This window comes from Mustela putorius, unplaced genomic scaffold, assembly GCF_011764305.1.
Source record: "Mustela putorius furo isolate JIRA1106 unplaced genomic scaffold, ASM1176430v1.1 tig00000407_pilon_pilon_pilon, whole genome shotgun sequence".
Lineage (NCBI taxonomy): Eukaryota > Metazoa > Chordata > Mammalia > Carnivora > Mustelidae > Mustela > Mustela putorius.
In genome coordinates this window covers 17,327,244-17,353,054 of record NW_025421373.1, presented here as the reverse complement: position 1 = coordinate 17,353,054, position 25,811 = coordinate 17,327,244, and positions in this window count along the sequence as shown.

The window sequence follows — 25,811 nt, the reverse complement described above, 5'->3', positions numbered from 1 at the left end:
AAAAAAAAGAAAAGAAAGTTTTAATAAGGGTCAATAATAAAAAGCAAAAACAAAACAAAATAAACAAAAACAAAAAAGACCTCCAAAACCCAAAAAATAAAAGAGAACAGAAACATATGTGCTAGGAGTTGGAAATCAGGTAGTAACGAAGGAAGAAACAAAAAGAGAGAGAGAATGGAAATATTCATTTTATGAAGGCTGAATCAGCTTGTTGAGGAAATGTTTCAAGCTTCTTATGAAATAAGACTGAGAAAATGAACTTTTGGGTGCTCTTTGAAAAATGCACGTGGAATTTTGATAGGGATAGCATTGAAAGAATAGATTGCTCTAGGCAGTATAGATATTTTGACAATGTTTATTCATCCCATCCATGAGCATGGAATGGTTTTCCATCTTTTTGTGTCTTCTTCCATTTCTTTCATGAGTGTTCTGTAGTTCTTCGAGTACAGATCCTTTACCTCTTCAGTTAGGTTTATTCCCAGGTATCTTATGGTTCTTGGTGCTATAGTAAATGGAATTCATTCTCTCATTTCCCTTTCCATATTTTCATTGCTAATGTATAAGAAAGCAGCTGATTTCTGTACACTGACTTTGTATTCTGCCACATTACTGAATTAGTGTATGAGTTCTAGTAGTTTCGGGGTGGAGTCTTTTGGGTTTTTCATATAAAGTATCTTGTCATCTGCAAAGAGAGAGAGTTTGACTTCTTCATTGCCAATTTGAAATACCTTTTATTTCTTTTTGTTGTCTGATTGCTTTGCTAGGACTTCTAGTACTATGTTGAACAACAGTGGTGAGAGTGGGCATGCTTGCCGTGTTCCTGATCTCAAAGGGAAGGCTGTCAGCTTTTCCCCATTGAGGATGATACCCACTGTGGATTTTCCATAGATAGATTTTATGAAGTTGAGGAATGTTCCCTCTATCCCTATACTTTGAAGTGTTTTAATCAGGAACGAATGCTGTATTTTGTCAAATGCCGTTTCTGCATCCATTAAGAGGACCATGTGGTTCTTCTCTCTTCTCTTGATTTGCTCTAATACATTGATTGATTTGCGAATGTTGAACCACACTTGCATCCCATGGATAAGTCCTGCCTGGTCATGGTGGATAAACTTTTTAATGTACTGTTGGAGCCTATTAGCTAGGATCTTGTTGAGAATCTTGGCATCCATATTCATCAGGGATATTCGTCTGAAATTCTCCTTCCTGATGGTGTCTTTGCCTGGTTTGGGGATCAGGGTAATGCTGGCTTCATAAAAGAATCTGGAAGTTTTCCTTCTGTTTCTATTTTTTGAAATAGTTTTGGGAGAATAGGTACTATTTCTTCTTTGAATGTTTGGTAGAATTCTCCAGGGAATCCGTCAGGTCCTGGGCTCTTGCTTTCTGGGAGGTTTTTGATTACAGCTTCAATCTTGTTACTAGATATGGGTCTACTCAGATTGTCGATTTCTTCCTGATTCAGTTTTGGAAGTTTGTAGGTTTCCAGGAAAGCATCCATGTCGTCTAGGTTGCTTAACTTCTTGGCATATAACTGTTGATAATAATTTCTGATGATTGTTTCTCTTTCCTTGGTGTTACTCGTGATCTCTCCCTTTTCATTCATAATTTTATTAATTTGGGTCCTCTCTCTTTTCTTCTGGATTAGTTTGGCCAGTGGTTTATCGATCTTGCTGATTCTTTAAAAAAAAACCCAGCTTCTAGTTTTGTTGATGTGTTCTACTATATCTCTAGTTTCTATCTCATTGATCTCTGCTCTAATCTTGATTCTTTCCCTTCTTGTGTGTGGGATTGGCTTAATTTGTTGTTGATTCTCCAGTTCTTTAAGGTGTAAAGAGAGCTGGTGTATTCTGGATTTTTCAATTTTTTTGAGGGAGGCTTGAATGTTTATCTATTTCTCACTTAGGATCACCTGTGCCGTATCCCACAGGTTTTGTTCCGATGTGTCTTCATTCTCATTGGTTTCCATGAATTGTTTAAGTTCTTCTTTGATTTCCTAGTTGATACAAACATTCTTAAGCAGGGTGATCTTTAGCTTCCAAGTGTTTGAATTCTTTCTATACTTTTTCTTGTCATTGGGTTCCAGTTGCAAAGCACTGTGGTCTGAGAATATGCAGAGAATAATCTCAGTCTTTCGGCATCAGTTGAGCCCTGATTTGTGACCCACTATGTGATCTGTTCTGGAGAAAGTTCTGTGTGCACTCAAGAAGAATGAGTACTCTGTTGTTTTAGGGTGGAATGTTCTGCATATATCTATGAGGTCCATCTGGGCCAATGTGTCATCCAATGCTTTTGTTTCTTTAGTGATTTTCTGCTTTGATGATCTGTTTGTTACTGAGAGTGGCATGTTGTGATCCCCTACTATTAACATACTCATATCAATATAACTCTTTATCTTAATTAACTGTTGTCTTACGTATTTGGCTGCTCCTGTACTGGGGGCATTTAATAATTACAATTGTTAGATCTTCTTGGTGGATTGACCCTTTTAGAATGATTTAATGTCCTTCTTTATCTCTGACTACAGTTTTAGTTTAAAAGCTAATTTATCTGATATGAGAATCACTACCCCAGCTTTATTTGGCATGAAAGATGCTTGTACATCCCTTTACTCTCAGTCTGGATGTATCTTTAGGTTCCAAATGGGTCTCTTGTAGACAGCATATGGACAGGTCCTGTCATTTTATCCAATCTGCAACCCTGTGTAATTTCATGGGAAGATTTAGGTCATTCATGTTGAGAGTAAGTATTTTTTTTTTTTTTTTTAGATTTTTTTTTTTTGACAGAGAGAGATCACAAGTAGACAGAGAGGCAGGCAGAGAGAGAGAGGGAAGCAGGCTCCCCGCTGAGCAGAGAGCCCGATGCAGGCCTCGATCTCAGGACCCTGAGATCATGACCTGAGCCGAAGGCAGCGGCTTAACCCACTGAGCCACCCAGGCGCCCCATGTTGAGAGTAAGTATTGATATGTTTTTATTGGCATTATGTTACTTGTGAAGTCCTTGTTTCTATAGATTGTCTCTGTAAATTTCTGTTCTAAGTTACTCTTGGGTTCTTTTCTTCTTTTATAGAACCCCTCTCAATATTTCTTGTAGTGCTGGGTTGGTGGTCACATATTTTTTTTTTTTTAAGATTTTATTTATTTGATAGAGAGAAATCACAAGTAGACGGAGAGGCAGACAGAGAGAGAGAGGGGAAACAGGCTCCCTGCTGAGCAGAGAGCCCGATGCGGGACTTGACCCCAGGACCCTGAGATCATGACCTAAGCCAAAGGCAGCGGCTTAACCCACTGAGCCACCCAGGTGCCCCGGTGGTCACATATTCTTTTAAACCTCACTGGTCTTGGAAGCTCTTTATCTCGCCATAGATTTTGAATGTCAGCCTTGCTGGATAAAGTATTCTTGGCTGCATGTTCTTCTCATTTAGTGCCCTGAATATGTCTTGCCAGCACTTCTCAGGTTTCTGTTGACAGGTTTGACATTATTCTGATGGACCTCCCTCTGTATGTAAGACATCTTCCCCCTAGGGGCCTTCAGGAGCTCTTGTCTGAAACTATGATTCATCAGTCTCACAATCAAGTGTCTCTAGGTTTTTCTAGATTTGTTGATGTTGGAGGGGTGATCCTTCTGCCTCTCGGGCATGAGTGCCGGGTACATTCCCCAGATTGGGCAAATTTTCATTGAAAATTTGTTCAACTATATCTTCTAGTCTTCTTTCTTTTTCCTCCCCCTCAGGGATCCCAATAATTCTGACGTTGAATGTTTCATGGTGTCTTTTATTTCCCTAATTCTGTTTTCATGGGTTCTAAGCTGTTTCTTCCAGGCCTCTTCCTGATCATTTTTCTCTATCAGTTTGTCCTCTAGATCACTAATTCTATCTTGTCCCTCAGTTACCCTAGCTGTTAGAGTATTTAGATTAGACTGGATCTCAATAGCCCATTTTTGAAATGTTGCAGAGACTTCAGTCTCATGAACAAATTGTCTTAACTACTTGATGAGGTCCTTTTCCGCAAGGACTGTGAATCTGGAGCCCAATTTTGCCTTTTGTTCTTTGTACTCTCTGACTTCCTGCAACAGAACTACCATGCTTCATACTGTCATTACCCTCTATTGTTGTGAACTGAATGTTGGCTTATAAAAGCAGTACCTGTTGAGATGAGTAACCTTTCATTTATCCACAAAAAATGATTCGTCCACAGATTAGTATCCAGAAATGGTAATACATTTTTATTCCTTTCCGCATTCTTTCTTCCATTTCTATGATTTTCCTCACATTTAGTTTGGGCAGATAGAATCAGGGGCATGATCAGCAGAACATCCTCTTTGATTGCCAATGCTAGCCCTATCTAAGCACTGATTTGTCCTTAGATTGTGACTCAGGCCTAGCCAGTACTAAGCACTTAATAAATGGTTGAATGAATAACTACATATAACTTCTGGAGGAGGAACAAAAGAAGCTAATTGGCCCATGAGGGAATTGAACTTATAATCTTAGCTTCATCAGTGTAAGTCTCTATAGCCAAATGTAATTATGTGGATCTTTATATTTCATAAAGAAGCTTTAGGCAGCAATAGTTTAGATAGGATATTCCCCAAATATCCCTTTTCTTTCCTTCTTTTTTCCTTTTTTACCACTTAGTTCATCAAAAATGTGGAAACATTTTAAAATAAAAACTGAGCTCAGACAAGAGAAATAACCAGGCTTGTCAGGTTGTTGAGTCAAGTCTGTGCATGAAATCTGACAGGGTGTGTGCTCTCTTGGGCCTTAAGGTTTTTGAAGTACATGAATTGTAGCTTAAGCATACAGGCCTCTAGGGAGAAAGCCAGCTACAAATAGTGTCACACTATGCTGGGACATCCCTTGTCACTGAGGGAGGTGTCAGAGTGAGCTCAATTGCTGAAAACCTCTGTTTATTTCCTCCTAATTTTAAGCCAAATATTACAATCTACTTGTCTATATTGCTCTATCTTTACCTCACTACCTGTGGAAGTCCCCTCTTCCACAACAACACAAACAGTGAAAAACCCTGATTTAGACATAAAACATTCCTACCACCTAAATTTACCATGTTATTTAAGGAAAAAAAAAAAAGCCCAAATATAGAACTGCTTATCTTATTACAGATAAATTTCAAACTTTCTTAATAACTCCTCCTCTCTGGGAAAGCAGTAATGCTGACTAAAGGTGACATTGGATGCTACTATCTTATTCATTATTCATGGCACCTAGAAAGAATACATTACTATATGCATTCAATATTTTTTGAGTAAGTGCAAAGTTTTCTTCCAGTTCTCATGTTTTGTGATTCTAAGAATAGAGAATATTCTTTAATGGCTGAAATAATAAGAGTCATCAATGTTTACTGAGCATTTTCTATGTGCTAGACACTGTTAAGTAATTGCCTTATTGCATTTCATTCTCAGAAAATGTCTACAAGAAAGGCAATGCTATTACACCGCATTGACAAGGTGAGGAAATGAGCATTAATGAGGTTGAGACTTGCCTAAGTTTCCAGGGAGGAAAATATAGAACAGAGTTGTGAATCCAGGCAGTTTGATGCAGTTTGACTCAAGGGCCCAAGTTTTAGGTATTCTATACAACAACCAAAACAATGAAAGCTTTGGTTTGCTAGTACAAGATTTACCTATATAGTTTTACTCACCAAGTACATAGAGTTAATAGAAATTCTAAAGATAGTATCCCTGAGCTAAGAGGAAAGATAGTAACTTCTTTATAGACTCCACTCTCCCTGTCAAATCAGCAAAAAAACGTGAAGAAAACTAACAATAAAATTGCCAACACCATATAGGGTAACTAGAGTAGTTTAATTCAAAATCCAGAGCAAAAAAACAAGCAGAAACCAAAACCCTATGCAAAATATAAAACATTCATTTCTGGGGCACCTGGGTGGTTTAGTCAGTTAAGTGTCTGCCTTTGGTTCAGGTCGTGATCCTGGGGTCCTGAGATGGAGTCCTGCACTGGGTTCCCTGCTCAGTGGGGGCCTGCTTTCCCTCTGCCTCTGCCACTACCCCCTACTTGTGTTATTTTTCTTTCTGTGTCAAATAAATAAATAAATGAAATCTTAAAAGCAAAATCAAAAACAAAAAAACACACTTTTCTGAAAAGCACAGCCTGGTATGGTCCTCACGCTAACCTCAAGTCCAGAAACCCTCTAAGTGAGGGGAGAAGTTTTCCTAATACCTCCAAACCTGGAAGAAAACAGAATGTTGATCCCCTTTCCCCCTAACTTCTGAAGAAGCACAGTGGAAATCCCTACTGGTAAAGGTGAAGTGAAAGTAATAGGCCTTTGGAATTAAAATTCTAGCACTACATTCTGAGTTGGGGAAATGATTCAAAGTCCAATCATATGTCTCCTCCAGGAATGGTCCACTCCTCTTCTCTAGTCCCACTCCAAACTTGATACAGTATTGGTTGCCAGATAACATGTTTATAATAATTATTTATTGTTTATCTGGAATTAAAATTTAACTGAGTATCTGATATTTTTATTTGCTACAGGATGTGTTAGTTAAATTTTGAATTTCAGGTAATCAATGAATATTATTTTAGAATAAGTATACACAAAATATCGCATGGGGCATACTTATACTAATAAAAAATACTGCTTATCTGAGTCTGTTTTTCTTCACTTCAACCTAGATGACATTCTTTAGGAAATAATATTTCCTGTAGTGAAGAAATATTCAAGGTTTAAATTTTGTTAGTTTATTCTTTCCTTATTATGTAAAAATAAATGAAATGTTTTAAATTAAAAAAAAAAACACCTCTTTATTCTTATTGTTCTATCCCCTATCTTTTTGTTTATGTACCTACCAGTCTCCCTTATGCATTTATACTTTCCTATCTCTGTGTATTCCAAAAAGTTAGGATAGTATTTACCTAAAGGTAATGGTGATCATTTTCCAGTAGTTGTTTCAGGGTAAGTTTCAAGGGTTTTTTGCACTTTCTGCATTATATGATTCTTATTGAGTATATATAATGCTCATAGAAACAAAAGAGGGAATAAAAAAGACAACTGAAATCCAAAAGGATAAGATGTTAGTAAAGGATAAATCTGGCTAATAACAATCAGGAGTAATTATTATTTCCTCTTAAATAGTGTTCTGTTTTTAAAAATAAATTCTAAGTGCATATATATATATATATAATCTTGTATCATTTAGAAATAAAAACCTTAAAAAATGGGAAGTCTTATAAAATAGAACTTACAACCCCCAAGAAATGAATCTGCCTGTTTGTAAGAAAAATGTAATATACATACTAGACACAGGGAAAACGGGCAACAAGAGGGAATAAAAAAGGCAATGTAATTGAGGAGATTAAAAAATACCTTCTGTTGAAAGCTAATTTTAGACATCTTATAGAAAGCCAGTCTTGCATTATAAAATTATTTCATGGCACAATTCTCATTTATTATCTTGCATGCAGACTGGTTTTTACCCCATATGAAGACTGTTAAATTTCCATTTGCTTGTCTTCTACTCATGGAATATACTTGTTGATTACAGCGAAGCAGGAAGATTTAGAGCTTTCTCATCCCAATTTTCCACTTTGCTTAACACATGATGACTGTTCTACTTGAGTAAGAAACCAAAGACTTGTGCCCAGGACTAAAGAGTGATGATTGATGAATCCAGAATTACCCACTTCTCCACTGTCAGGATATTCCTCTTAACTACCTTTCCCAGATCTTGAACTAAGCTCAAATATCTCATTCTGAAGTATTGGTTCTAATCACCCCAGATGTAATCTAAAATGGCTAACTAGAGTATTAATTAAATTTAGATAAACCAGGGGATTTTTTTAAATAGAAAAACTTTATAGGGGCATTTTGTTGCTGTTGCTACAAATATGAAACCTCAAGAAATAATAGTAATAATAAAAAGATAATAATAAAATGATGAATTATGAAATTATAATTGTTTACATATTTGTTTACTTTTTACATAGATGTATAATTTATGGGTCTGTTTTATATTATCTAATTTACATGTATGAACATACTTATAATAATCACAAAGTGACTGTTATTTTGGCCATGAACCTCAGCCTCTCCTCCATAGCATTCGAATAATGATTCTCATCACATCAGATGCTTACCTTTGCCCACTTGTGTCATCTTGAAACAGATTCCACCACCCTCCCTCCCTTGCTCACATCTGATCAATCAGGAAACTGTATCAAAATTATTTTGCCACAACCACATTAAGAAGACAACCTCTCTGGCCTGGCATCTCCAAGCAAGAAGCTGAGTATGGGCCAAGCTAACTACAGCGCGGTTGACCAGGCTTTTCAGCAGCTCTGCCCAGACTCGTCTCTCTTGAGTGGGGCTCACACCACCCATCAAACAACCCTGAGTCCTCCGAAACCTCCCCGGAAACTATGGTCAGCGTCACACTAAGACCGCGGCGATTTTTTCCAGGGGCCTGGAAAGGCGTGAAGGAGTGGGTTCCGTCTCAACAGAGGTGCGAGGGACAGAGGGACCAATGAGGCCAGGTTTGGGGAGGGAACTGCACAAGCAACCAGCAGGAGTCTATCACATTCTAGAATGCCGGCCCTGCGGCGCCAGACCCAGACTGCAGGGGCGGGCTCCTGAGGAACTACGTCTTTCAAGGTCAAAAAGTCGGAACACCCCCAACTCACGGTTCCATTATTCTTGTGGTCAGCTGTGCCTCCCGGTAGCCGCGAGGTGTCTAGAATTTGTGCCAAGAGTCCACGGCTACTGCTCTTCCCCTGAAGAACAGCCTCGCGGCTCTCATCTCTCTTTCCGACCCAACCCGACTGCCAGCACCCAGCACTGGGGACCTGAGCCCCTTAGCCAGGCTCCTCTGTAACAAAGTGTTTACCTCGTTTGAACACTATGGGGGAAGCCAGAGGGCGAGGGCCAGGAACTGGTGGTGGGGTGGAACGTGGGGCGCCCCAGGAAGGTAAACAGGAGCCCACAGATGGAGCTCGCAGGGTGCACGACGTGGCTTCAGGTGGCAGGAATAAGCGTAGGTCCCGATGGGAGGGCAGGGAGAGAAAGGGCTGCGAAGCGCTCAGCATCAGGCCAAGATCCCAGAAAGCCCAGCCAAGGCGTGAGGTGCTGCTGCTACAGCCACTCCTCCAGGAAGAAGCCTGATTTCTCTCGAGATCTTGGAGATCTGCGGGTGCCGGCAGGGGAGTCGGGAAACAACGGGCGACCCCGGCGCTGGAGGCTTTGCTCCCAGACTCATTAGGCTGCTATCAACCAAACTCCAGTACTCCTGGATGCTTTGAGCCTGCCGTTCCCCACGCCCCTAAAGACAGGGATGCTGGCGCTTTGCTCCGGGGGCCAGGCCGGGTGTGGGGAGAATGGGCTCTGGGCCCAATGTTATGTGTGCAACAGAGGAACTGGAGGCCTCACGGGGGAGATGAACTGTGCAGGCGCGGGCCGAAAAGCTATGGCCATCTAGAGGACCGAAGGCCTGGCGGTGGCGGGGCGCAGAGCCGGATACTGGTGCCCAGGCCCTGAGGTGCAGTTCCAAGTCAGCCAGGGTTCCAGGGCTCATGGCCTTGACGCACTGTTCCGTTATCCTCAGGGCACTTGTTCTTCCCGCAGCTCCGAGATGTCTAGCTCATTCCAGGAGATCAGCTACAGGTAAATGAAAAGAATACTTAAATAAGTTTTTTTTTCCCCCCTTAAGATTTTATTCATTTATTTGACAGACAGATCACAAGTGGGCAGAGAGGCAGGCAGAGAGAGAGGGAGAAGCAGGCTTCCTGCTGAGCAGAGAGCCGGATGCAGGGCTCGATCCCAGGACCCTGAGATCATGACCTGAGCCAAAGGCAGAGGCTTAACCCACTGAGCCACCCAGGCGCCCCAGATAAGTTGTTTTTTTTAATGATAAGTGTACCATTGCTTCCAGAATAGCGGGAGATTGATACGGGTGTGAGCTAGAGATATATTTTGGAGAGCCTCTTCTTTTCATAATACTATACAAGACCTCCTAATATTTTAAATATTACTAACGACTGTTATTTGTAGACTACTAAGTATTTGGATATTATTCTTTAAAAAATTTTGTGTAGATATTTGTCATACAAATGGAATGAAAAAGGTCTTTCCTCTTGAATAATGTCAATGGAGGGCAAGTATTGTATATTGTGATTTATATTTCCTGTGATTGGTATAGAATATTCTAGCACCTAGGAAAGTGGAAAGCATAGTCAGAATAGAGCAGTTTTCTGGAAAGCACAAGTAGGATTTTGTTCTTAGGTTGCTGCTAACTAGCTTTAGGACTCAGAATAAGTTCTATCAACACACTTTCTGAGCAAGATTCAGTTTCAGGTAGAGAGATAACCCAAATTTTATTGGCCACACTCAGGTCATCTGTCCACACATTGGTCAGAGGAGACTTGTGTCCCTTGATTTACAGTCTTTTTAAAATTTTATTTATTTATTTATTTATTTATTTACAGTCAGTCTTACCAAGGCCATGCCCAACAGGGAAAGGTTATTTTGTTAAAGCAAAACTGATATATTTCTACCAGAAGGGGGACTAGATTCTGGGAAGACAATAAAATGGACTTTCACTTAAGATAGGTTGTCATTAGTGTCCTAACAGCTTTAGTTTCCTAACATTCTATAATTCGTTTATTCTATTTGCTGGTACGTATATGCTGCTGTTCTTCATTTAGAAGTTGCTAGAAACTGTGACATAGTATATTGCATTTGTGATGCACATTTTTTTACCTTCTGGCTAAAGATAAATCAAGTCATGTTAAGATTTTCAAGAAACAAACATTGATTTGAATCAGGCAGCACCAAATCAAAAGTGGTTAGGAGCACTTTGCTGACAGGACATAGGGTAAAAGGCTTTTTTTTATAACAGATGTGAAAGCAAAGCAAGAAAATTAATTGATTAGGTATACCAAGAGCAGTTGCTTTATTTGGGAAAGTGTAGTTGGCTTTTTGTGATTGGTTGTGCTCAAATTTCATTTTCTCCTATATGAGTGTATTTACAGGCATAGACTCTGGTTTTAGATTTTGGTTTGCTCATGTAGGCTACTAATGCTTTGTAGCCTCCCCAGTCTAATGGCTTCTTTGTTTAATTAATTTAATACTTCTTAATATCATTAACCAAGAGAAGAAATAATGAGATGGAAAAGAAATAGAAGGATTTTTATGTAATTATATCTGGGAATACATTAAAACTATGCGGTACATTGGGAAGAGTAAGAGATGTTAGATTACTATCAATTCACTTGGCTTCCATGCTACTTGAATTTTGACATACTGTAAAGAAAGAAGCCTCGTTTAAATGTCTGAGGGAACTCTTCTTCTCCCATGTTTTTTAGTCTGTCTATATGATGATTAATCCTACACCTATATCTAGAGCAGACTACTCTTTTTTAGCAGAGTGTGTTTGGCCTACTGTTTACTTGACACCCAGCCTAGACATCTTTCTTCTCAAACCTTCTCTTCTTCCAGAGCTCTAAATCTTAATGACTAAAGCTAGAAAACTTGCAGCCATCTGTGACTTTTCCCTTACCAAACATTAATTAATTGTTTGGAAATTGTCTGACTCTACCTCCTAAATCACTTTGTTCTCTGCCCAAATTTTGATCCACGTGTTTAATGCTTGCCATTAATTAATTAATATAGCATGCTGTCTTCTAATTGAGTAATTCACAGAAGTGGAGAAGATAGACACAACAAAATATGTATAAATGCTATTTTGGTGGTATGAATAAATTGGCTTACATATTCTTGGGTAGTGTGCAGTAGTGGGAAAGGGATGCTACAGAAAGACAGGCCTGGATTTGAATCTTGATTAGCTGGGATGACTTTGGGCAGATTATACAATCTCTCTTAACCTCCTTTTCCTCATCTATTAAATTGGAGATAAAATTATCTACCCTATTGGACTCATGCAAGCATTATATGAGATTATGTGTATGTATTATGTATATGTGTGTATGTGTGTGTGTGTATCTACCTATCTATATATAAAATGTGTGTGTATATTTACATATATATAAAACACAAGGTTGTATATATTGTGTATATATATTATGTGAGATACATACATGTAATTTTATACATTTAACATGTATTTATTTCCAAGTACTATTTGTCAGGCACTGTTCAAATTTTTATATTGCTACTACCTAAGGAAATTTATAATCTAGAGTAAAAAAAAAACAACAAAAACCTAAGCCTAAATTAGAGGTGACTTACTGTGTGATAAGTGCTGTTTTAATACCCTATGGGTAATAATTCACTTAATTTGTAGGATAATTTTATGATGTAAGTGGTCTTAATATATTGACATTATAATAAAGACACAGAATTACAGATAATGATAACTAATTTGCTCAAGGTCATACCTCTCTAGTAAGTATGGACCCTGAGTTTCAATTCAGGGTGCCTGGGTGGCTCATTCATTTAGTGTCTGCCTTTGGCTCAGGTCATGGTCTCAGGGTCCTGGAATCGAGCCCCTCATGGGGAACCAGGGATGCCTCGTTCTCCCTCTCCCACTCCCCCTGCTTGTGTTCCCTCTCTCGCTGTGTCTCTGTCAAATAAGTAAATAAAATCTTTAAAAAAAAAAATTCAGGGGCTTGTAGGTTGGTGTTTGGATTTACTTTCCAAAGGAGCTGACCTTTATATGAAATTATGATAACTTGTGCCTCTTTTTTTATCCAATAGCCTCATGAGCTAGTATACTTACTCTCCACACCATTGCATTATTGACATATAAAGTGAGGAAATTCATTGTAAAAACACAGTGTTAATCTCTCTCTCCTCCATGGTGGTTTCACAAGATGGAAGGAGCCTAGGCCTCCAAATGACTATTAAGAGTAGAGCTGACTTTATTGACAGTGACATGAGTGAAGGGGTGTGTGTGTGTGTGTCTGTAGACAGTGTTGTTTATGATGCATAATCCAATGAAAGGAAAGCATTTTTTCTTATGGCTGAATCACAGAATGCTCGCCATTTATTCCAGGAATTTGGGACTAAAAGAAATGGAAGGAAGACAGTAATAATGCCAAAAAATTTGTTTTGAGAAGGTATTTTGGTGGTGGGAGTTAAGATAAGAGGTTTAACAAAGAATTTCATATTGGTCGTATAAAAACAGTAACTAAAATCTCAGTTAAGACTGAGTATTATTAGAGGAGTACATTGTCTTGCAAATCAATAAAATCACGCCCCCCCAAGACAAGTCTTTTTCTTTTTTAGATTTTGTTTATTTGAGAGAGACAGCACAAGCAGGGTGGAGGGGTAGAGGGAGAGGGAGAAGCAGACTCCCTGCCAAGTGGGGAGCCCAAAGATGCAAGGCTTGATCCCAGGGCCCTGGAATCAAGATCTGATCCGAAGAGAGTTGCTTAACTGACTGAGCCACACAGGAACATGAGACATAAATCTTGTAGGTAAAGTTTAGTGAGAACAGATGCAGGTAAAATAAAAAGTAATTGATTTATAGAAGTTTATATATGATGATACTATTTTATTGATGAAGCAGTATTTATATGAATTTTTGAAGGGTAAAGGGAGGTCTTGGCAATTTTAACAATTTATCTTAGCATTTAGTGAATTACACATTCAAGTAAACTGTTGGACTTACATATCATAGAAACAGGTGAATAATTTTATAATCTAATACATGGTATAGGATTAAATTCCCTGCAATGACATTACCTGGATAAATCTATTCATTGAACATGTTTGCAAGCATCAATGCCTTTCTTTGGGTGCAAGCATATAAAGAATTATCTTTATTCTTTAAATAGAGTACCTCAACCAAATACCAGAAATTGAGCTGTGGGTGAAGAGGATGGGATTTTAACTTTTTACCTTCTTGTATATGATGAATGAAATTTCACAACCAAGTCTATCTTACCTTTATCGTTTTCCATCCTTAAAGAAACTTGTTATCTCTCAGCACTGATGAGTTCATAGAAATTGCTCAGAGCAACTGCTTCCTTTTTTTTTTCCCTGAGGGGGAAAGTAACTAGCAGGAGTCAGACACTCATCTGTCCTTTACAGCTGGTGCAGCAAGTAGTTTAGCAGTTTATATTTGATTTATCTGTATGCTGTTTAGTAAAGCTTAGCATTAAAAAAAAAAAGTGACATTAGGTTAGCAAGATCACTTATCAAAGTAGGTCTGAAGAAAGAGTCTGAATTTTCACCTGAGCTTTTTAAATGCTGACCCACTGGCAGGTGCTTACATGAACACTTGATATTGTTCTTTGACACCATCTTGGACAAAAATAAGCCTTTCTTTGGGTTTTGCATACTCCATGGGAAACCAGAAAATGTACGGAGGTGCCAGACGCAAAGATCAGCAAGACTATAAAAGGACAAACAACCCAAGGTACCAAATGTTTCTTCTCTGGTTGGAAATTTTACACAGAATATGAAAGATGAAAATGAGATCAGGAATGAGCAAGGACTGCGCTGAAAAAAAAATTGCAAACTTTTCAAATAAAAAGGAAATGTGAATTTTGTGAGAATGTATTCTCACATCTTTATTGCCTTCCTCCAGGTCCCCTCTAGGTTGACAATACTCTTAATATGCAGTCCTTAGGCAAATACCATCAAGCATTCCTGAAGAAAATACCCTTTCTTAAGGTGGTAGGAAAACTATATTGAAAAAAATTTGTTTTTAAAAAGTTTGGGTGTAGAATGAAAATATTTGGCTGTTAACATTTCTGACAGTTATTTGTATCATTTTATTTTCTTCAAAGCACCAGTTCCTCTGGCTATCATTCATGCACACTTATTTTCCATGTGCCTTTTTTTTTGTTTTTGATGTGGAATAAAATTTTAAGCTTAACCAAAATGTATTCTTTATAATACAGGTTAGATGTGTTTAAAAAAAACTTATGGTAAGATGGTGGAGAAGTAGGAGACGCTGTTTCAAACAGTTCCCTAAAGTGAGCTAATTATCTCACAGAACACTATGAACACTCATAAAATCAGCCTGAAATGTAGGATTATACATTTCTGGATCTCTAGTACAGCAGAAGACGCCCGTGGACAGGTAAAGCGGAGTGGGAACATCAAACTGCTATTGGCAGATCAACAAAAGGGGGAGGGAGCCACCAGAAGTGACCCATTGGAAAGTAATTCCCCAATATGAGAGTGTCCTGGGATTGGGGACTAGCATTAGCTTGGAGTCTGGTTAAAAGTACTCAAAAAGAGTAAAAGATCTTAAGCGGCAACTGGTGGAATGAGGTGGTCATGGGCATGGGCCTAAGCCCATGGACCCACGACGGCCACTGCTGGCGACCACCCGTGCCAGAGAGAGTGCAGCAAAGCCTCCAGGCTGTGGTCCCTGAGCCCCAGGCTTTCTGATGGTTGCACCAGCACTAGGCTCTGAGCACTTATGCCCGCATGCGTGAGGGAGTCTGGGTAGATGCCAGCCAGTGCTCTCTAGAACCACAGCCTTTTGCACTCTGCATGAGTACTGCACAACTGGGGACTGCTCCGCGGTACCCACCCGCGCCTAAGAGAGCTCTGTGTGGGCGCTAGGACTGGCCAAGAGTCTGAACACTCCCAGCCTGGGCTTGAAAACCTCAGTGTGCTATCTTTGGTTGGGATCTCTTGGGCGGTCTGCACCCCAGACAGCAGTCCTGGCAAATGCAGCCACTGGAAGGGGGCTCCCTGGACCAGTATTGCTCGTGGTTTTAGTGGCATGGGGGTGCAGATACAAGCAGGTGCTTGGTGCACCCCTGAGATGGAGGCTGGAGGTGCACACTGCCTGTGGGAGGTTGCATGGTTCAGCAGAGTATACAGAGGGGGAGTCTGTGTGTTCTGGACCACCCAGAGAAGAGCAGACTGAGGCTTCTCTCAGACAGACGTCTGGGTGCAGTTTGCTTTCCGCTAAACCTCCAGAAAGCCACAAAAAGCCGCCATAGAACAAAACCTCTAGAGAACAAAAGCCTGAAAAACCGGTGTCCACAGAGCCCAGCTTCATGGTGGGGAGCAGGAGGACTCAACCCAGGCAAGACTGACTGAAAAACAATGCGGCAGGCCCCTCCCCCAGAAAGCAAGCCAAAAAAAACAAGAGGACAACTACCACAGGGTCCCCATAAAACTGTAAAGCCCCAGTATCAGGCAAAAACAGTATATTAAGCTCCTGGTATTGCCCTAAAGTCTGTATATTTCATATAGATATAACTTTTATTTTTAATTCATTCTCCCTATTCTTGTTCTTTTCAGTTTTTTTAACTTCTTTACCATTACAATAAGAGGTTCAATACAACATATTCCATGATAACCTTTTAACTTGAACTTTTTTCATACATATACCTGTGTTTTTCTTTTGCTTTTCTATTTTTTAAATATACATATAGACATAAGCTTCAAGGTAATTCTCTTCCCTTAATCAATACTACCCCTATATATAAACCAGTTTTATTTTCTCTTCTCTGGAAAGTTGAGTCCTTTAACAAAGATATCAAGATACACCCAGGAAGAATCAAAATAACCTTCCTTGCCACATTGAGGATTTATAACCACCTTTCCATCTTTTTCCTCTGTCAGTGTTTCTGTGTGTTTGTTTTTGTTCTGGTATCATATAAATCTTATACTTGGGGTTCATTTTGTCTGTTTTTTTTTTTCCTTGTCATTTACTTTTGTCAGTTTTTTTGTTAGTCTTTTTTTGTGTGTATAGCTTATAAATCTTACCTTTGGGGCCCATTCTGGCTTGGTTGTCTCTTCTTTTTTTCTGTCTCTCTCTTTTTTTCTTTTTCCTTTCTTTTGGTGGTGACTTCTGATTGCTCAGAAGCATTCCAGAGTGCACCTTGCCTGAATCATGTTGATATATTCAGCTATACATCCTCTCAACCACCTCTCACCAAAATGACTAGGAGGAATGCCTGACAGAGGAAAAATTCAGAGATTGTGCCCTCTGCATCAGAGCTGTTGGATATGGACATAAACAGTATGTTGGAAGGGGAATTCAGGGTAACAATTATCCAGGCAATGTTTAGGTTGGAGAAAACTATTAATGACAACATGGAATCGATTAGGGCAGAAGTGAAAGCCTCCCACGAGGAAGTTAAAAATGCTATTAATGAGATCCAATCTAATCTAAATTCTCTAACAGATAGGGTAACTGAGGCACAAGATAGAATTAGTGATCTAGAGGACAAACTGACAGAGAAAAATGATCAGGAGGAGGCCTGGGACAAATACCTTAGAATCCATGAAAACAGAATTAGGGAAATAAATGACACCATGAAACATTCCAATGTCAGAATTATTGGGATCCCTGAGGGGGAGGAGAAAGAAAGAAGACTAGAAGATATAGTGGAACAAATTCTCAACGAAAATTTTCCCAATAGGGGAATGGAACCAGTATTCATGTCCTAGAGGCAAGAAGATAACACCCCAAGATCAATGAATCTAGAGAGACCTCAAGACACTTTATTGTGAAACTGATGAATCATAATTATAGACAGGAGCTCTTGAGAGAAGCTAAGGGGAAGAGATTCCTTACAAACAGAGGAAGGCCCATTGGAATAACATCAGATCTGTCCACAGAAACCTGGCAAGCCAGAAAGGGTCAGCAAGATATATTGAAGATACTAAATGAGAAGAACATGCAGCTAAGAATACCTTTATCCAGCATGGCTGACATTCAATATGCATGGTGAGATAAAGAGCTTCCAAAACCAGCAAGGTTTAAAAGAGTATGTGACCACTAACCTGGCACTACAAGAAATATTAAGGGGGGTTCTATAAAAGAAGAAAGAACCCAAGAGTGACATAGAACAGAAATTTACAGAGACAACCTATAGAAACAAGGACTTCACAGACAAACATGATGTCAATAAAAACATGTCTTTCAATAATCACTGTCAATGTGAGTGGCCTAATGCTCCCATAAAATGGCACAGGTTGCAGATTGGATAAAAACAACAGGACCCATCTATATGTTGTCTACAAGAATAGACAACATTTGGAACCTAAGACAACTATCATATGATCTCCCTGATATGAGGAAGTGGTGATGCAACATGGGGGCTTAAGTGGGTAGGAGAAGAATAAATGAAACAAGATGGGATTGGGAGGGAGACAAACCATAAATGACTCTTAATCTCACAAAACAAACTGAGGGTTGCTGGGGGGAGGGGGTTTGGCAGAAGGGGGTGGGATTATGGACATTGGGGAGGGTATGTGCTTTGGTGAGTGCTGTGAAGTGTGTAAACCTGGTGATTCACAGACCTGTACCCCTGGGGATAAAAATATATGTTTATAAAAAATAAAAAATAAAAAAAAAGAAAGCTAGGGTAGTGATTCTCATAACAGATAAATTAGATTTTAAATTAAAGACAGTAGTCAGAGATAAAGAAGGACACTTCATCATTCTAAAAGGGTCTATCCACCAAGAAGAACTAACAGTTGTAAATATTTATGCCCCCAATACAGGAGCAGCCAAATACATAAGACAACTGTTAATCAAGATAAAGAGTCATATTGATATGAATACATTAATAGTAGGGAATCGCAACATGCCATTCTCAGTAACAGACAGATCATCCAGGCAGAAAATCAGTAAAGAAATCAAAGCATCAGATGACATATTGGCCCAGATGGACCTCATAGGTTTATGCAGAACATTCCACCCTAAAACAACAGAGTACTCATTCTTCTTGAGTGCATACAGAACTTTCTCCAGAACGGACCAAATAGTGGGTCACAAATCAGGGCTCAACTGATGCCAAAAGACTGAGATTATTCTCTGCATATTCTCAGACCACAGTGCTTTGCAACTGGAAATCAACCACAAGAAAAAGTATAGAAAGAATTCAAACACTTAGAAGCTAAAGACCACCCTGCTTAAGAATGTTTGTATCAACTAGAAAATCAAAGAAGAACTTAAACAATTCATGGAAACCAATGAGAATGAAGACACATTGGAACAAAACCTGTGGGATACGGCACAGGTGATCCTAAGTGAGAAATAGATAAACATTCAAGCCTCCCTCAAAAAAATTGAAAAATCCAGAATACACCAGCTCTCTTTACACCTTAAAGAACTGGAGAATCAACAACAAATTAAGCCAATCCCACACACAAGAAGGGAAAGAATCAAGATTAGAGCAGAGATAGAAACTAGAGATACAGTAGAACATATCAACAAAACTAGAAGCTGGTTTTTTTTTTTTTTTTTGGAAAGAATCAGCAAGGTCGATAAACCACTGGCCAGACTAATCCAGAAGAAAAGAGAGAGGACCCAAATTAATAAAATTATGAATGAAAAGGGAGACATCACGAGTAACACCAAGGAAAGAGAAACAATCATCAGAAATTATTATCAGCAGTTATATGCCAAGAAGTTAAGCAACCTAGACGACATGGATGCTTTCCTGGAAACCTACAAACTTCCAAAACTGAATCAGGAAGAAATCGACAATCTGAGTAGACCAATATCTAGTAACGGGATTGAAGCAGTGATCAAAAACCTCCCAGAAAGCAAGAGCCCAGGACCTGACGGATTCCCTGGAGAATTCTACCAAACATTCAAAGAAGAAATAGTACTTATTCTTCCAAAACTGTTTCAAAAAATAGAAACAGAAGGAAAACTTTCAGATTCTTTTATGATCCCCAAACCAGGCAAAGACCCCATCAGGAAGGAGAATTTCAGACGAATATCCCTGATGAATATGGATGCCAAGATTCTCAACAAGATCCTAGCTAATAGGCTCCAACAGTACATTAAAAAGCGTATCCACCATGACCAGGCGGGATTTATTCATGGGATGCAAGTGTGGTTCAACATTCGCAAATCAATCAATGTATTAGAGCAAATCAAGAGAAGAGAGAAGAACCACATGGTCCTCTTAATGGATGCAGAAACGGCATTTGACAAGATACAGCATCTGTTCCTGATTAAAACACTTCAAAGTATAGGGATAGAGGGAACATTCCTCAACTTCATAAAATCTATCTATGAAAAACCCACAGAGAGTATCATCTTAAATGGGGAAAAGCTGACAGTCTTTCCTTGGAGATCAGGAACACGGCAAGGATGCCCTCTCTCACCACTGTTGTTCAACATAGTACTAGAAGTCCTAGCAAAGCAATCAGACAACAAAAAGAAATAAAAGGTATTTCAGATTGGCAATGAAGAAGTCAAACTCTCTCTCTTCGCAGATGACGTGATATTTTATATGAAAAACCCAAAAGACTCCACCCCCAAACTACTAGAACTCATACACTAATTCAGTAATGTGGCAGGATACTAAGTCAATGTACAGAAATCAGTGGCGTTCTTATACATTAGCAATAAAAATATGGAAAGGGAAATGAGAGAATGAATTCCATTTACTATAGCACCAAGAGCCATAAGATACCTGGGAATAAACCTAACCAAAGAGGTAAAGGAGCTGTACTCGAAGAACTACAGAACACTCATGAAAGAAATTGGAGAAGACACAAAAAGATGGAAAACCATTCCATGCTCATGGATGGGAATAATAAACATTGTCAAAATGTCTATACTGCCTAGAGCAATCTATACTTTCAATGCCATCCCGATCAAAATTCCACGTGCATTTTTCAAAGAGCTGGAACAAACAATCCTAAAAGTTGTATGGAATGAGAAGAGACCCCAAATTGCTAAGGAAATGTTGAAAAAGAAAAACACAACTGGGAGCACCATTTTGCCTGATTTCAAGCTTTACTACAAAGCTGTGATCACCAAGACAGCATGGTACTGGCACAAGAACAGATGCATAAACCAGTGCTACAGAGTAGAGAGCCCAGACATGGACCCTCAACTCTATGGTCAACTAATCTTCAACAAAGCAGGAAAAAATATCCAGTGGAAAAAAAGACAGTCTCTTCAAGAAGTGGTGCTGGGAAAATTGGACAGCTATGTATGGAAGAATGAAACTCAACCATTCTCTTACACCATACGCAAAGATAAACTCGAAATGGATAAAAGACCTCAACTTGAGGCAGGAATCTATCAAAATCCTAGAGGAGAACATAGGCAGTAACCTCTTTGACATCGGCCACAGCAACTTCTTTCAAGACATATCCCCAAAGGCAAAGGAAACAAAAGCAAAAATGAACTTTTGAGACTTCATCAGATCAAAGGTTTCTGCAAAGCGAAGGAAACAGTCAACAAAACAAAGAGGCAACCCACAGAATTGGAGAAGATATTGGCAAATGACACTGCAGACAAAGGGCTGATATCCAAGATCTAAAGAACTCCTCAAACTGAACACACACAAAACAGCTAATCAGGTCAAAATTGGGCAGAAGACATGAACAGACACTTCTTCAAAGAAGATATACAAATGGCTAACAGACACATGAAAAAATGTTCATCATCATTAGCCATCAGGAATATTCAAATCAAAACCACAATGAGATACCATTTTACACCAGTTAGAATGGCCAAAATTAACAAGACCATAAAGAACACGTGTTGGAGAGGGTGTGGAGAAAGAGGAACCCTATTACACTGTTGGTGGGAATGCAAGTTGGTGCAGCCACTTTGGAAAACAGTGTGGTGATTCCTTAAGAAATTAAAAATAGAGCTTCCCTATGACCCTGCAATTGCACTACTGGGTATTTACCCCAAAGATACTGATGTAGTGAAAAGAAGAGCCATCTGTACCCCAGTGTTCATAGCAGCAATGGCCACAGATGCCAAACTGTGGGAAGAACCAAGATTCCCTCAGTGGACGAATGGATAAAGAAGATATGGTCCATATATACAATGGAGTATTATGCCTGCATCAGAAAGGATGAATACCCAAGTTTTGTATCAACCTGGATGGGACTGGAAGAGATTATGCTGAGTGAAATAAGTCAAGCAGAGAGAGTCAATTATCATATGGTTTCACTTGCTGCAGAGCATAAGGAATAACACAGAGGTCATTGGGAGATGGAGAGGAGAAGTGAGTTGGGGGAAATCAGAAGGGGAGACAAACCATGAGAGACTCTGGACTCTGAGAAACAAACTGAGGGTTTTGGGGGGATGGGGGTGTGGTTGATCCTGGTCGTGGGTATTATGGAGGGCATGTATTGCATGGAGCACTTGGTGTGGTGCATAAACAATGAACTCTGGAACACTAAAAAGAAATAAAACGAAATAAAATGAAAAAAAATTCTAATCACATACTCTTATTTACTGAAGTCAGTTCCAGAATTCTAAAAACTTCTAACCAAAATTTTAATCTAAAATAATTCTGGATTGTGAATGGCCTGTTTTTGGAAGCAATAAAGAAAAATTATCTCTCAAAAGAAAAAAAAAAAAAACTTGTGGTAAGGATTTGAAATGATTATTTATCGCCCTCGGCCCGCAAGGACGACAAGAAGCCCCAGTTCAGATGCATCTTCTCTCTCTTTATTTCCGCAAGTCTACACACTTATATACGCTTACATCACTAATCAGCGAGCAGGGTACAGGAGGGAGCGAATCAGGCTGTGCACCTAAACGAACAACTTCGCTAGCAACCAATGCTGTTTATTTCCTCTTTGGGCGTTCCGCTTAGTCTCACGAGGCAATCCTAACCTGGCAACTAGCCAGGCGCCATCTTTTAATGGCGGAGGCTGCCCTGGCCAGGGGCCTGCCTCCGACAATTATTTAATTAGAGAAAATAAAGTAACACTTCAAAAGTGAAAGAGTCTTTTATACAGATTCCGTACATCACTTGAAAATAACAAATGAGCCATCTTTAGCTCATACTCTCAAATACCAGAAGCAGGTAGTTACTTAAGTAACTAGTTAATTTTACAGTAGGGCAGCAACTTTTGAGGATGAATCATGACTTTTCGAGTGAAGGTAACACTTTAGTGTTTCACTGGATTTGGATACAGAATCAGCATATAGTGGTGGGTAAATGACCCAGTTCTGGCCAATAAAATGTAAAGAGAATTTTGCTGGAAGTGGGTGGTGTTCTGCAAAGGTGTTTATTTCTTGATAATGAGGGCAGATCTGGCTTTCTTCTTAACACCCTCTTCCAGCCCTAGGCAAGATCTTAATACCTGAAGCTCCAGTGGCCATATTTGGTCAAGAGATAACAAGCGTGAGGATGAAAAGTCAACAGGGTAATAACCTGAAAATAGAAAGTGCCTGTGGCCTTGACAGCATTCTTGAACAGCTATCCAAACAAGAAACTGCTTGTTTTGGGGCTTCTTAAATACAAAAAAACAAACCTTTGTTTAAGTCAATATTAGTTGAGCTTCTTATTTTTTTGAGGCTGAGATTGTCCTGGGTTAATACAAATAGGTTGTATTGATTCCACCATATGTTTATTCTATTTAATTTTTAAGTTTACATGCAGTAAGATTAACTTTTTAAGGTATAGTTCTATGGATTTTAGTAGCTGCATAGATTTGTGTAGCTGCTACCATGACCGGATGCAGAGCAGCTCCATGACCCCAGATCGCCCTCCTGCTATTCCTTTGTAGTAACACCTTCCTCTTGCTTCTAAAGTCTGGTACCCACTGATTTGTTCTCTGTCAGTATAGATCTGTCTTTTTGAAAATATCATAAAAATGTAATTGCACAGTACAGAAACTTTTGAGACTGGCTTAATTCACTCACCATAATGTTTTTTAGATTCATTCAATATATTGCATATGTTGAGCTTGTTCTTTTTTACTATGGAGTCCATTGTATGGATGTTAACTTTTTTTTTTTTTTAAGATTTTATTTATTTATTTGACAGACAGAGAGAGGGGGAAGCAAGGTCCCCACTGAGCAGAGAGCCCAGTGCGGGGCTCCATCCCAGGACCCTGGGATCATGACCCCAGCTGAAGGCAGCAGCTTTAACCCATTGAACCACCCAGGTGCCCCACATGGATGTTAACTATTAAAGGAGGTTGGATTCTTTGCAGTTTTGGAGGATTATGGGTCGAGCTGTTGAAAAACATTTGTGCAAACATGTTTTTATATACTCTAGGGTAAATACTCAGGAGTGGGAGTGCTGGGTCACATTTGATATTTCACTTTGTAAGATATATGGTAAATATGTATTTTACTTTGTAAGAAACTGTCAGCTGTCTTCTAGAGTAGTTGTTTCATTTTGCATTCCCACAACAATGTATGAGAGTTGCTTTTGTTCCACATTTATGCAAGCACTTGATATTATTGAAATTTTAAAAATTTAAGTAATTTTAATATATAATAATCACAATATATCTTTTCATTACTTAACCTATTAAAAAAATTTTTTTTATTGGTTTTTAGTTTTCAGCATTCAGATGTTTTATTAGGTTCATATCTGATAATTTCATATTTTTCAAGATACCATAAGTAATTTTTAAAATTTTCATTTCTGATTGTTCTAGTTTCCAATTGCTAGTATATGGAAATGTGATTGATGTATGTTTTTCTTGTATCTTTTGACATTACTTAATTCACTAATTAGTCCTAGGAGTTTTAAAAAATAGATTTCTTATGATTTTTACATAGAAAGTCATGTTACCCATGAATAGGAAGAGTTTTATCCTTCCTTTCCAATCTGTATACTTTAATTTCTATTTCTTGTTTTATTGTGCTGGTTAGGACCTGCAGTAAGTTGCTGAGTAGGAGTGGTGAGAGTGAACGTCTTTGTCTTGCTTCTAATGTTTGAGGGTATCATTTATTTTCTTACCTTTAGTAAGATATTAGGTGTAGGATTTTTGTAGATACTTTTTTAAAAAAATAAGGTTGAAGAAGTCCCTTTATATGGTGAATTAGCTGAGAGTTTTAATCATGCACGGATTTTGAATTTTGTCAAATGTTCTTTCTGCTTTAAGTAATATCATAATGTGTTTTTTCCTTTATTGATATGGTAGATTATGCTGATTGATTTTCAAATATAGAACCGGACTTTGCATTCTAAGGATAATTCTACGCTTGATCCTGGTTCACTCTTTTTATATATACTGATTAATTTAGTTAGTGAATATTTTGCTGAGGATATTTTTCCTCTGTATTGATGAAATATATTGGTAGATAGTTGTTTTTTCTTATCCTACCTTTGCCCAGTTTTAGCATCAAATTAATGCTGGGGTTCATAAAACGAATTAGGATATATATATATATATATATATATATATATATATATTTTTTTTTTTTTTTTTTTCCTAGAACATATTTTGTAGGATAGGTGTTATTTCTTCCTTAAATGTTTTTTTAAGAAATCACAGTAAAACAATCCATACTTCTTTTTCAGAGGATTTTGAACAATGTATTCAATTTCTTTAGTAGTTATAAAGCTGTTCAGATTATTTATTTCATTTTGGGTGAGTTTTGATAGTTAATGATTTTCATGATTTTCATGAAATGGAGCTAGTCCATTTCATCTAAGCTGTTGGATTTATATGTATAGACTTTTTTATAATATTCTCTAATTGCTATTTTATTTTTTTAAATGCTTGTTTATTTGAGAGAGAGAGAGAGAGAGAGAGAGGAAGAGACTATGTGGCATGTGCACGGGGGTGAATGGGGAGAGGGCAGAGGGAGAGAATCTTCAAACACTACCCACTGAGTGCGGAGCCCTGTGTGGGGGTAAGAGGCTCAATCCTACAACCCATGAGATCATGACCTGAGCTGAAACCAAGGGTCGGAAGCTTAATGAACTGAACCGCTCAGGTGCCCCGCCCCCCCAGTTGCTATTTTAATTTCTGCATGCTTTATAGTGATATCTTTCTTTTATTCCCTGTATTTTATTCCCCTTTTCTTTTTTCTTCTTTGTGAGTCTTGCTGAGACTTACATTTTTATTCATCTTTTCAAATAACTGTTTTTTAGCTTCTTTGATATTTTAGTGCTTTTTAAAAAATTTCAGTGATTTCTAGTTTAATTTTTATTATTTACT